General features: G+C 33.2%; 1 protein-coding gene across 2 annotated transcripts in view; it reads left to right on the top strand.

Moving 5' to 3' along the window:
- Positions 1-11,218, top strand: part of LOC111798512 (ubiquitin-like protein 5) — a 33,478-nt gene that overhangs the window by 18,515 nt on the left and 3,745 nt on the right. Inside the window, exon 2 of one of the 2 annotated variants that reach the window (XM_023681712.2) lies at positions 317-764. The exons of the other annotated variant lie outside the window; for it this stretch is intronic. The gene's annotated coding sequence lies outside the window, so the exon portion shown is untranslated. Of the gene's footprint in view, positions 1-316; positions 765-11,218 lie in introns of those variants that run through there. 2 annotated transcript variants of the gene reach the window in all.

Below are 11,218 nucleotides of genomic sequence, written 5' to 3'. Positions count from 1 at the left end.
CTTATTTAAAAATCCTCAAGAATCCCAAACTATTTGAATCGAAAATATGCCATCTCTATTTGTTTGATCTTATTTGGGAATATTTATTGTTCATACCTTATTTCGTTGCTATCTCTAAAAGTCTACATCTGACTAAAATATTTGGAAACTTGAAGAACTAGTCATACCCATGCTTAGGAAGCATTGCTAACAAACAAGTATCTGATGTTATGCAATGAAATGAAATGTTTCTAGCAAAGAAAATAAAGTCATGCCCATGCTTAGGAAGCATTGCTAACAAACAAGTATCTGATGTTATGCAATGAAATGTTTCTAGCAAAGAAAATAAAGACGTCCTATTGCTAACACAACACATGGTGGGAGAGCAAGCCCCTTTTGGATTTTCTCTTAAGCCTTTTATGGTGGTGTGTGCTACTTCCCCAATGCAGAAATCAACACTCTGCAGAGGAGTAGTGTCCTTCCAGAGAGAAGAATTGGGAAGTTTTATGACGGAAAACATGTAGAAAGCTAGAGGCTCCATTTATGGTATTAAGCTTGCTTGCACAACACTCCTCACTCTTGGGAGGTTGAGAAACTTTAGCCTACACATACTAAATATATGTTTTAACTTTAACGTCTTACGTATTATTTAGGCACAAGACTCTCCTTTACTATTTTAGGCTCCACTTTTGTGTTATTTATCAAGATATTTGGTATTTGCTCCTTTGTGTTGTAATGAACCAGCTACATTTCTTTTATCGATGTCCAAGTTTTATTATCGATGATGTTGCTTGACTTTGGATTATCACATCATTTTTAACCATAAAACTCCTTCATTAGACTATTAGAAGAATTTACGCTGATAGTTGTGGTTGCATTTGTTGCCAGTATGTATGGCATAGGTTGTTGATGAAGAATTTACGCTGATAGTTGTGGTTGCATTTGTTGCCTTTGTGTTGAAGAATTTACGATGAAGAATTTACGCTGATAGTGTCAACATCAACTAAGTTCTTTGAGGTATGAGTGGATCCATTACTGGATCAGGTTAGCCGGTAAGCTGTGATGTTGACACTTCTTCACTAGTTTCTTAAACAGTTAGTTGAAGGAATTGCAGATCCTAAAAAGCAATTATGGATGATTATGAGGATCATCATTCTGAAGATCCCTATGTTCAAGCTATGATACATTGCTTGGTTCTAGTCCATTAAAAACAGTGTATTGAGTAGGTTCACTTGGCACTTGCACATTGTTTAGGTTCAAGTGGATTTATTAAGAGTCTGTTATTAAACCTATATGTCTATGGTTCAAAGCTGCATTCATAGATTTTCTTCCATTTTTTTTAGAGCATTCATAGATTTGGACGACCTCAATGAAAAACATAAACCAAGATGAAATGGACTTCAAACCCTTGAAAAAAGGAACAAAAACCAAACAAAATTTGCAAATAAGGACAGGACATTCACTTGATTCTTCCTTTTAGGTCATTAGAAGCGTAATAGTTCCATATATTTTGAATTTTTTTGGTCACTTATCATCTTTCAAATATAGAGTTGAGGCAGTGAGCAATACCCCTATCATGTTTCCTAATAGACCCATAACAGTGAAATAACAGTCCAGTTATACCTTTGACAGGGTATGGTAATGTCAATAAACCCTTCAAGGTATAACAAGGAGCATGGGTCATGCCAAAATGTGATTCCATTTTGGAAGATCCAATTTTTTCGGAGGAATTCGCCATGATATAGCTGATCCATGCATAATTTCACGAAAAATGGATACAAATTTTTGGCTGCTACTTATACTTAGTATCGGCAATAGGTTTGAAATAAGGAACCATGGCATATATGTTTGGAATAGATTCTATTTGAGAGAGTTGAAAAAGCACTATCTCGTTGAAAGGTTCTATACATCTGCCCTTTCTCAAGGCATTTCTTTAGACAAAGACTCCGTTTTTCTCTCTTTTTGGATGGTAAATGTTTCTCAGAACTGTGAATCAAACCCATGTTTAAATTGAAATTGAGATACTGATGCAAGTTCTTCCCCTCTGAATCAGATACATAGAACTATGTTATGATTCAAGTCCAGTCAACTAATAACAAATAATCACCTATCTGTGGTACCGTCTAAAAAATATTTAATACTATGTGGAGGAGAACGAGTAAACAAAAGAATTGATAGTTACTATTCATATGGATATGAACAAGACACCATCAATTTTAATTAACAGAATATTCATAAGAACTCTTTGAAATAGATATACATGATTTAAAACAATGTTGGGTGAACTATCGAAGTTTCTTAGTTTAAACCACAAACGATTGTCGAAGCTTTTATGTGCGAACTCGGTAACATGAAAAAGCAAAATAATGATATAAATGAAAATTTATTCTTCAGCTTCATCTTATTTGATCTTTGTGGCTAAACCGAAATATCATTATTAAGGGATATATTTATCCATAAGAACTAATGATTGTGATAGTTTTTTATAGATGCTATTATAGACTTTTTATAGCGTTTTTCGTGCATCGTAGTAGGGCATCATAATAGAACATGTGAAACTTTTTATAGCAGTTTTTTAGCTATAATAAAGAATGTAATTATAGCTTATTTATTAAAGTTATAATTATAAAGTTATAATATGAATAAACTATAAAATGTTTTATATGGTTGAAATATTTGTTATAACGTATATAACAGTTTTTAATAATATAGTATTTATAGATTTGATTTTACGTTATAGTGTACCTTTAATAACATTTATTTTCCGTTACAATTTTATTATATCTCTTATTCATGGTATATTATGATATCTCTTATTCATTATTATACAAGGAATAATTTTTTTTCTCAACAATATTTTTTTAATATAATTTACTTTTGTTTAAATTTAATATTTAATATTTTATGACACTAAATACAAAAAAAAATTTATTCATAATTGAAATTTTACCAACTATTTACATATTATAGGGAAGTTGGAAGGATACAAGATAAAATATTTATAAATTTTACCGACTTTCCATTATCAATTAATCCCCAAGAAAACCTACACTTTTCATTCCTCGAGTCTATTTTACTGCATTTTCAAGTTCATATGTGGAAGGATGCAACTGCAGCTAGCAAATAGTTTAGCATAGCACTCTGTTGTTACTATGGGATCTACACAAGGAAATTTACTTGTTGGTGTCAGGTGGTCTGTGAACTTCTGTTTCTCGTTTTGATAGGGTTGACTTTATATTGTCTATAGTCGTATCTATCATATTGTCAACAAAGTAAAAATGTTGCTTGCAAGATTCTCCAATTGAAGATACTAAAATGCCTTTATAAAAGCAAGGATAGTGAAAATACATATTTGAAGAGATAGGTAGGAATCTTTATTCTCACAACCAACTCATTAGTAAGTTATTACGTCTGGATCATAGAAGATGATGAATGTTGGAGCTACTAAATATCAAATATTAGTTAAACTTATAGGTTTGTGGTTAAACTTATAGGTTTGTGATATTGCAAATGGGTGAAAAAATTGGAACTTTGTGGGTATGTGGCCTCTAAGTAGAGGAGTACATAATCAAATTGAAACAACATTTGAAGGAAAAATATCAATAATGATATACAAGCATGGTAAATAAATGTTCAAAAGAATCGATAGTTACTATCTATATAGATAAAACACACTATCGATTTTGGTAGAACATTTGTAAGAACTTTAGCGGTTCACATACTTGATTTTGGGTGTCCTATCGAAGATTTGTATATGAAACATGTTAGGGACAAATTGTGTTCGCAAACAGTATAAGATAAATAAGCTGATTTCATCACAAGAAATAATGAGTACAATAGTAACGTTTTTTCGTACGTCGTGGCAGGTCATATTATTAAAAGTATTAACTTTTTATAGCGTGTTTTTAGTAGATTATAAAACTATAGCTTATTAACGTTGCTTTAAGAACATTCTATAGTTTTATTAAAGTTATAATATGTTTAATACCGCTAAAAGATTATGCTATCTTTTATTTATTATAGCATTTTTTAACACTATAAATCACTTTATTATTTAACCATCTTTCATTAAAATATTTTGATAAAAATTTTATTCAAGTATTCATTTATAGTACTTCATTGTACAATAAATACTACAACTTCCATTTACCATTGAAATTCCATCTTCAACCTACAAAATGAGTATTAAGTAATTTCATAGAATAAATAAATTATTTTAAAGAAGTATTCAACACGGTTTGCATCTTCTATTTTTCAGAGAGTATTTCTGGTTATTTGATTTTAAGAGAGTTTTTGGAATGGTCATTGCTCACTGACTTTCCAATATTTGCTTCTATGAGCATGGTTGATCCCTTCGCCGAGGATCTTAATGCTCTTGGAGTATGAGCATGGTTGATCCCTTCGTCGAGGATCTTAATGCTCTTGGAGAAATATACGTCAATGTTCGAATTTTTATAATTCTCTTCTGATCCGATCTTAGCGGATATAGTTTAGTGGTAAAAGTGCGATTCGTTCTATTAATCCCTTGATAGTTAAGGGGTCCTTCAGAATTATTAGTATTCCGATCAAAAACTTTTTTTCTTTAAAAGATTTAATCCGTTACCTCTCGATGAAAGATTTGAGGAAGAATACAAATTCTCGTGATTTGTATTAAAAAATAAGTTCCAAATTGAAAAAATTGGATCACATTAAATATCCAATTGAAATAGATTGGTCCAATTCTCTATATTGAACAATTCCTAGTAAAAAATTTGAGAAGTGTGTCTCTTATGTCGTAGGGAGATAAGGACTGGAAATTCTAATCCAAGCCTGAACAAAGGTTTTACAGCGGCTTGAACAAGAACGATGTGAAGATAGTTAAATGCTTCACGATGTTGGAATATAAGAGATTTTGAAAAAAAAATTTAGAGATTCCCTATTGTTATGAATAGAATATTTTTCTCTCAGAATTTGATATATGATCCATGAGTAAAATTGAAGGTCAAAATTTGGTAGATAGTTTTAGGATCTACCTTTGGAATAGTCCAATTTGGAGTTAGATCTTCCATTCTTGCATTCTAATATTCTTGATGGACAATATTTTAGATGGTGAGATTTTCCCTCTATGTGTTCATTTGAATTTTCTTCTCTATTCTAGTAGAACATTTGAAATGATTTGATTTTTTGAGTTTTCTCATAAATTCGTTCATAATATGAAGATATAGGAGACAAGAGATTTCACATGCGAGCCTTCAATGTGTGGCTAACAAGTTGTCAAACTTTGTTTTGTCTCTAATAAAGATGTCAGGTTGTTGATAAAATCCTTTGGAATCTTTCGTATGACTAAGCACCTAAGTTTGCCAACAGACTTATTGCGCTTCCCGCATCTTACCACCTGGAACATAAGGGTTATTCGCTCAGCTATCAATACTCTAAATTCTTACAAATTCCTCTTATCATCTCCCTGCTTTAAGCACTATTAACATACTTAAAGATTGATGGAGTAACTCTTCTTCCCTCACAAATTTAAGTCTATGATACTATCTTACATTAGAAAATACTTAATTTACAAGTGGTAGACAAGATGGAAATAATTTATACATAAAAGGAAATAATTTACAATACTCATCAATCAATCAAATGGATGAAAAAGGAAATAAAGAAGAAAAGGACAAATAATTGAAATGAAAAAGGAAATAAAGAAGAAAAGTACAAATAATGAAAAAGGAAAGATAAGTTAAAAGGATAAGGAATATGTCACTATATATATCATTCACGATTTTTTTTTATAAGTACTTTAAGACTATTATTCAGACTGTTGTAACTGCTAATTTTTAGTAAGGTGCTAATTTTTAGTAAGGTGATTGAGAATTAAAAAATGGATCACGATTACATCTTTTTCTTCTTCTACTCTAGAAGGAGAAGATGTTGAATCGACTGTTGCTGTCTCTTTAAGAAGCTTTTGAAAATTAGTTTCTGAAGTTGTTTAAGCTAATGTGGCAAGCAGCTTAGACTTTGAATTAAGAAACTCGATGGTCTTCTTCTTAGATAAATCCTGCCATTCTCAGATAACTAGACCTTCATTATTGCTTTGAGATCTATGTGGGTACAAGTGTATTTATCCCACCATTTGATTTTGATTAGTTTGAACACTTGTTACGGATGTTGATTCTAGTATGTTGGATTCATGACTTTGAAATTTTTTAATTTTGAGTACGCAATTTTTGAAAGATTATTGCGACTCGGAATATGAGTAATCTCGACAGACTTGGTATCGACCAAAATGAATTCATAGAATCTTATGGTTTTTATGAAGGGTCTGGGATATAGAAGAATCCCAATGGATAGGATTTTTTGACGACTTCACCGATTTTTGGATCATCATATTTTGGTTCTACTGAAGGTTCTAGTGGAGATATAGATTTTTTAAAAATAAGTCATGATTTCAGGAACCGGAGAAAATTGAACGGGAACAATCGCGTTCGAGTAGGTTGAGGGGACAGAAGGTCCCTTTGAAGTGGAAGAGACAGTAGGTTTCGATGGAATAACGACAGATGGCCGTGTTGAGTAAGTTTTACTTTAGGCCTGGTCACAAGTGTGAAACCAGCATCCATCGCATAACTATCAGATGTCATTGGAGTAAGAGTGCTCGAAGAAGCAATGGGCTTCTTCCCTTTTTCCACGGTCTTTTTTTCGGTCATGCAAAGAAGAGTAGTTAGGGAGAGTATTTCTTTGAGGGTAGGAACTCTCTTGAGAGGTAGTCTGCCAAGGGTTTTTCGACCACTAGGCAAAATTTGAAAGTCGAAACAAGATAAAATTGCTAGTCATCTAGCAAAAATTTGTTTAGATATGAGATTCTTCACATCATTTTCTAAAACAAATTTGGATGCTCTGGAATCTGTTTCGATAACAAATTTTTTTTTTTTTTTGTTAATTAAATCACTTTGAAATTTGTGTACACAGGTACTATGGAAAGTATTTCTTTCTTCACCGTTGAGTAATTTTTTTTTATTAGAATTTCATATCCACGAATGAAAGCGGACAATGGATTCTTTCTTGTCAAAAGATTGTTTCAAGATTCCTCCATATTCTATATCGGATGCGTCAGTCTCTACTATTAAACTAGCCCTCGGTTTTATCAGAGACAAATACGAAATTGATTTGACATGATTTTTTGGACTGTTTTGGTGTGTTCTTCAGTCCAGGGTTTTGGATTATTTTTTAGTCTTTTAAAGAGTAGTTTGGATTTTTTTTCTTATCAAAAGACTATTTCAGGATTTCTCCATATCCTACATCGGATGCGTCGGTCTCTACTATTAAACTAGCCCTTGGATTTATTAGAGACAAACACGGAATTGATTTGACAAGAAATTTGATTTTTTGGACTGTTTTGGTGTGTTTTTCATTCCAGGGTTTTGGATTATTTTTTAGTCTTTCAAGAAGTGGTTTGCTGGGTCTGATATTTTGAAGGAAATCAGACACGTAATTGAGACATCCCAAAATCTTTGAGGCAAATTGGATGGATCTTTGATTGGGTTTTAAGACCCAAATGAATCTCGAATCCAAGAAAACATATTTTTGTTTCAAAAAGTTTAATTTTTGGTTTAGACACAACTAAACCATTTCTTTTGACTGTTGTAAAAAATGTTTGAAGATGCTTAAAATGTTGATCGATGTTTTGAGAGAAAATCAAAACATCGTCAATATTAACAATTGAAAGGTCTTTAAAAAAATCATAATTTTTTGAAATTCAAACGGGAGCGTTTTTTAGCCCAAATGGCGTAACGTTCCATTCGTACTGTCCGAAAGGGACATTGAAAACCGTTTTGTACTTGTCTTTTTCTCGAATTTGGATTTGCCAAAATCCTGATTTCATATCAAAATTTGAAAATATTTTGCATTTGAAATTCTTTGCATTAAATCCGATTTATTTGGAATTGGATATCTAGTCCTTTCCAAAACCTTATTTCAGGGTTTGTAGTTTATAACCAAGTGTGGGACTCCACGTTCCTTCTCTGCTTGGTTGTTGATGTAAAAAGCCACACATGACCAGGGACTCTTGGACGACCTAATAAGACCCTTCTGCAAAAGATCATTAATTTCTGCATTCTTTATTCATATGAATAGGTCGGGTCTTTGTAGGAATATTTTCTCCTCGAAGTTTAGTTTTTTATATAAGGAAGATTAACTATACTTCCTATTCCAAAAGGCATTAGGGATAGTTGAACAAATTTCCCTTTCTATTTGGTCTTGTAAGGCTTTGATTTTAGACTGAACAATCTTACTTTCAAGGTGTAGAAATTGTTCCATTATACTTTGTCTTAAGACCGTCTTTAAGACCGTCTTTGATCTCCTTAAGAAGTTGTTCAATTTAATACATTTAAGGACGGAATAAAGGTATTCTTCTGAAGATTATTTATCTCACTTATACTTGAGGGAAATTTTATCTCTTTCCTAAGTGTCTGATTCTAACCCCTGCAGTTATTTTGAGAGGGTATAATTGATTCTAACCCCTATTCAGTTATTTTGAAAGGGTATAATTGAGTAAGGAAATGAGTACCTAGGATTATTCTAACACGTACAGAAATTTTATCTCTTTCCTAAGTGTCTGATTCTAACCCCTATAGTTATTTTGAGAGGGTTTAATTGATTCTAACTCCTATTGAGTTATTTTGAGAGGGTATAATGGAGAGAGGGTATAATTGAGTAATGAAAAGAGTACCTAGGATTAATTCTTATCCTAAGTCTTTAAGGAATTTACGAAGCAAATTCCGTCATTACAAACATGTACTTTTGATAATTTGTAATTAATTTTTAATGTTATTTTGAAATCATAAATTTTCAGGGTGACGAGAACGTATCATTGTTTATATTGAGAAGTGGTGATGGCTCTAACGAAGGAACTTTGAAAATCATCTTCGTCCAGGTTTGATTGCGTCGTTTCCCTTTATTCAGGCAGCCTTTCCTGAAGTTTGAGAATTTCTTAGCAAAGCATACAAAATTCTGACTTTGTTTCAAATCTTAATGCTTGATCTTAATGCTTGTACTTCTTGTTTGAGATTATTAATCTCTCTTTGAAGGTATTGGGTAGTTAGTTTTATAGGATTTTCAAACCTTTGGAGAACTTGGAGTCGGTAGGGATTTTTCTCTTCTCTCTCTGATGGCTTAGAGACCATCATTGCATCTTTAAGTCTTTGAGCAATTTTTTTGCTGAATTTCTTGATCTTGAATTTTCTCTACCACTTCGAGTAGAATCTTTGATCTTTTGTAAGGACATATATGCATCCTTCGCATGTCCTTTTACATTCATGTTCTGATTCGTATTCTGTACTGGAATATGAATCGGATTCTTCCTGAAGTTTGAGGATTTCTCCCTCACTGGATTGTTCTGAGTCAGTTAGAGCTAGTCGTCGTAGTTGATTCTTCAGTTCTTGATCGATATCCAACTCATTGATCTTTCCTCTGATCGGACACTTATTGGTATAGTGTCCTTCTTCCCGACATTTAAAGCAAGTTTGCTTTCTCTTGCTTCTTTGGGATCTTGTAGGGGTATACCTTTTCTTTGAATATGTCAGCTTTTGAGATTGCACAGGTTTACTCCGGTACTTTTCTCTAGGCCTGTCTGATTTATATGATTTTGGATATGTTTTGACCTTCTTTCTTCTGGAGGTCGAGGGAGCTTCTATCCCCTTGCATCCATATTGATCGTAAAATCTTCCAAGCTCTTTTCTGTTTAATATTGAAGAATTGAGCTTGTTTTAAATCTCCCTTCTATGATGAAAGATGGTATAGATCCGTATGACAAAGTTTGTCATGGAATTGTTCCATTATACTTTGTCTTAAGATCGTTCTCCTTGAGAAGTGTTTTGGTAGTCCATTGACAAAATTCTCCTTCTAGAATTCCAACGAACTGTCGGTTCTAACGAGAACTTTACTGAAATACATGTCTTTATACCACCTAAAATCGCTTAAGGTTGGGCACTTTAGGTTCATGAGTATTTCGGCGGATCTCTCCAAGTATTTCAGGGGATCGCCTACGAAGAACTCTATGAGGGTATAGACGAGGGTGTTGATAGCATCCTCTACCCTTTCGTGTTGTACCTCGATCCTGGTTGATGGACCTTCTTCTTTAATGATTTGAGTAGGTGGCCTAATAACATAGTGATTTAATATCTGTTGGCGAGTTGATTCGTCAAGATATTTGTCCCACCAGTTTTTGAGTTGCTCGGTAAATTTGGTTACCAGGACTTGAGCTATTTGATGGTCGTTTTTATGGCCCTGTAATTTATACGCACATGCGGACATCATCATCTCATTGACAACATTCATTATTAGATAGTCGGACAATTCATCGATATTCCATTCATAGATTGCTAGACCATCGTAATGGGCTTGAGTTTGTAGCGTCTTATATACCATATATAATGCCATTCTTTCTGCCGTTGAAATTATCAAGTTTTGAGTGTCATATTGTATGTTTTGAGTAACTTTGGTGTTGTGAGTACATTTGTTCCGCTTTCGGCGCACAACAAGTGGTATCAGAGCCTTATTGTGGTATTTGGGGGTATTGTGAAAGTTTGGGCCTCATCGACCATTAGACGTGCTCACAATCGTGTTTATTCTCTTGAAAATCAATTTTCAAGAATCGTGTTTTTGAGTTACATCCAGATTAATTATTGCAAATGGCAGAACCATCACGACGTGGATCGAGAGTGTGGAGTTCCAATCTCGAGGTAGAGAAATTTGATGGAACCAATAATTTTGGTGTTTGGCGAGGCGAAGTTAGCGATTTGCTGGTCATGCAAGACCTCGATGTTTCTCTCCAAGAGGAGATGCCTGAAGACATGATAGAAGCAGAATGGACGAAATTAAATCGGCAAGCCTGTGGAATTATTCGATCCTGTCTTGGCAAGGATCAGAAATATCCATTTATGAAGGTTACCATGACGAAAGAATTATGTGACAAGCTTGAAGCGAAATATATGAAGAAGAGTGTGGAAAATAAACTCTATTTGAAGAAGAAACTTTTCCGTTTTGACTACAAGGTATCTCAATGGCTGAGCATTTGGATGATTTTAACAAAATCATCACCGATTTGCTCAATCTTGATGTTAAGATTGATGACGAGGACAAGGCGTTGTTATTAAACTCTTTGCCGGAATCCTACGAGTTTTTAGTAACGACCCTACTACATGGAATCACTAATATTGATTTTGAAGATGTTTTAAATGCTTTAATAAACAATGAGATGCGAAAGAAG

This window comes from Cucurbita pepo, chromosome 7 (genome assembly GCF_057944985.1).
Source record: "Cucurbita pepo subsp. pepo isolate OVF chromosome 7, ASM5794498v1, whole genome shotgun sequence".
Taxonomy (NCBI): Eukaryota; Viridiplantae; Streptophyta; class Magnoliopsida; order Cucurbitales; family Cucurbitaceae; genus Cucurbita; species Cucurbita pepo.
The sequence above is the reverse complement of the archived record's forward strand: the minus strand, read 5'-3'. Positions and strand labels throughout refer to the sequence as shown.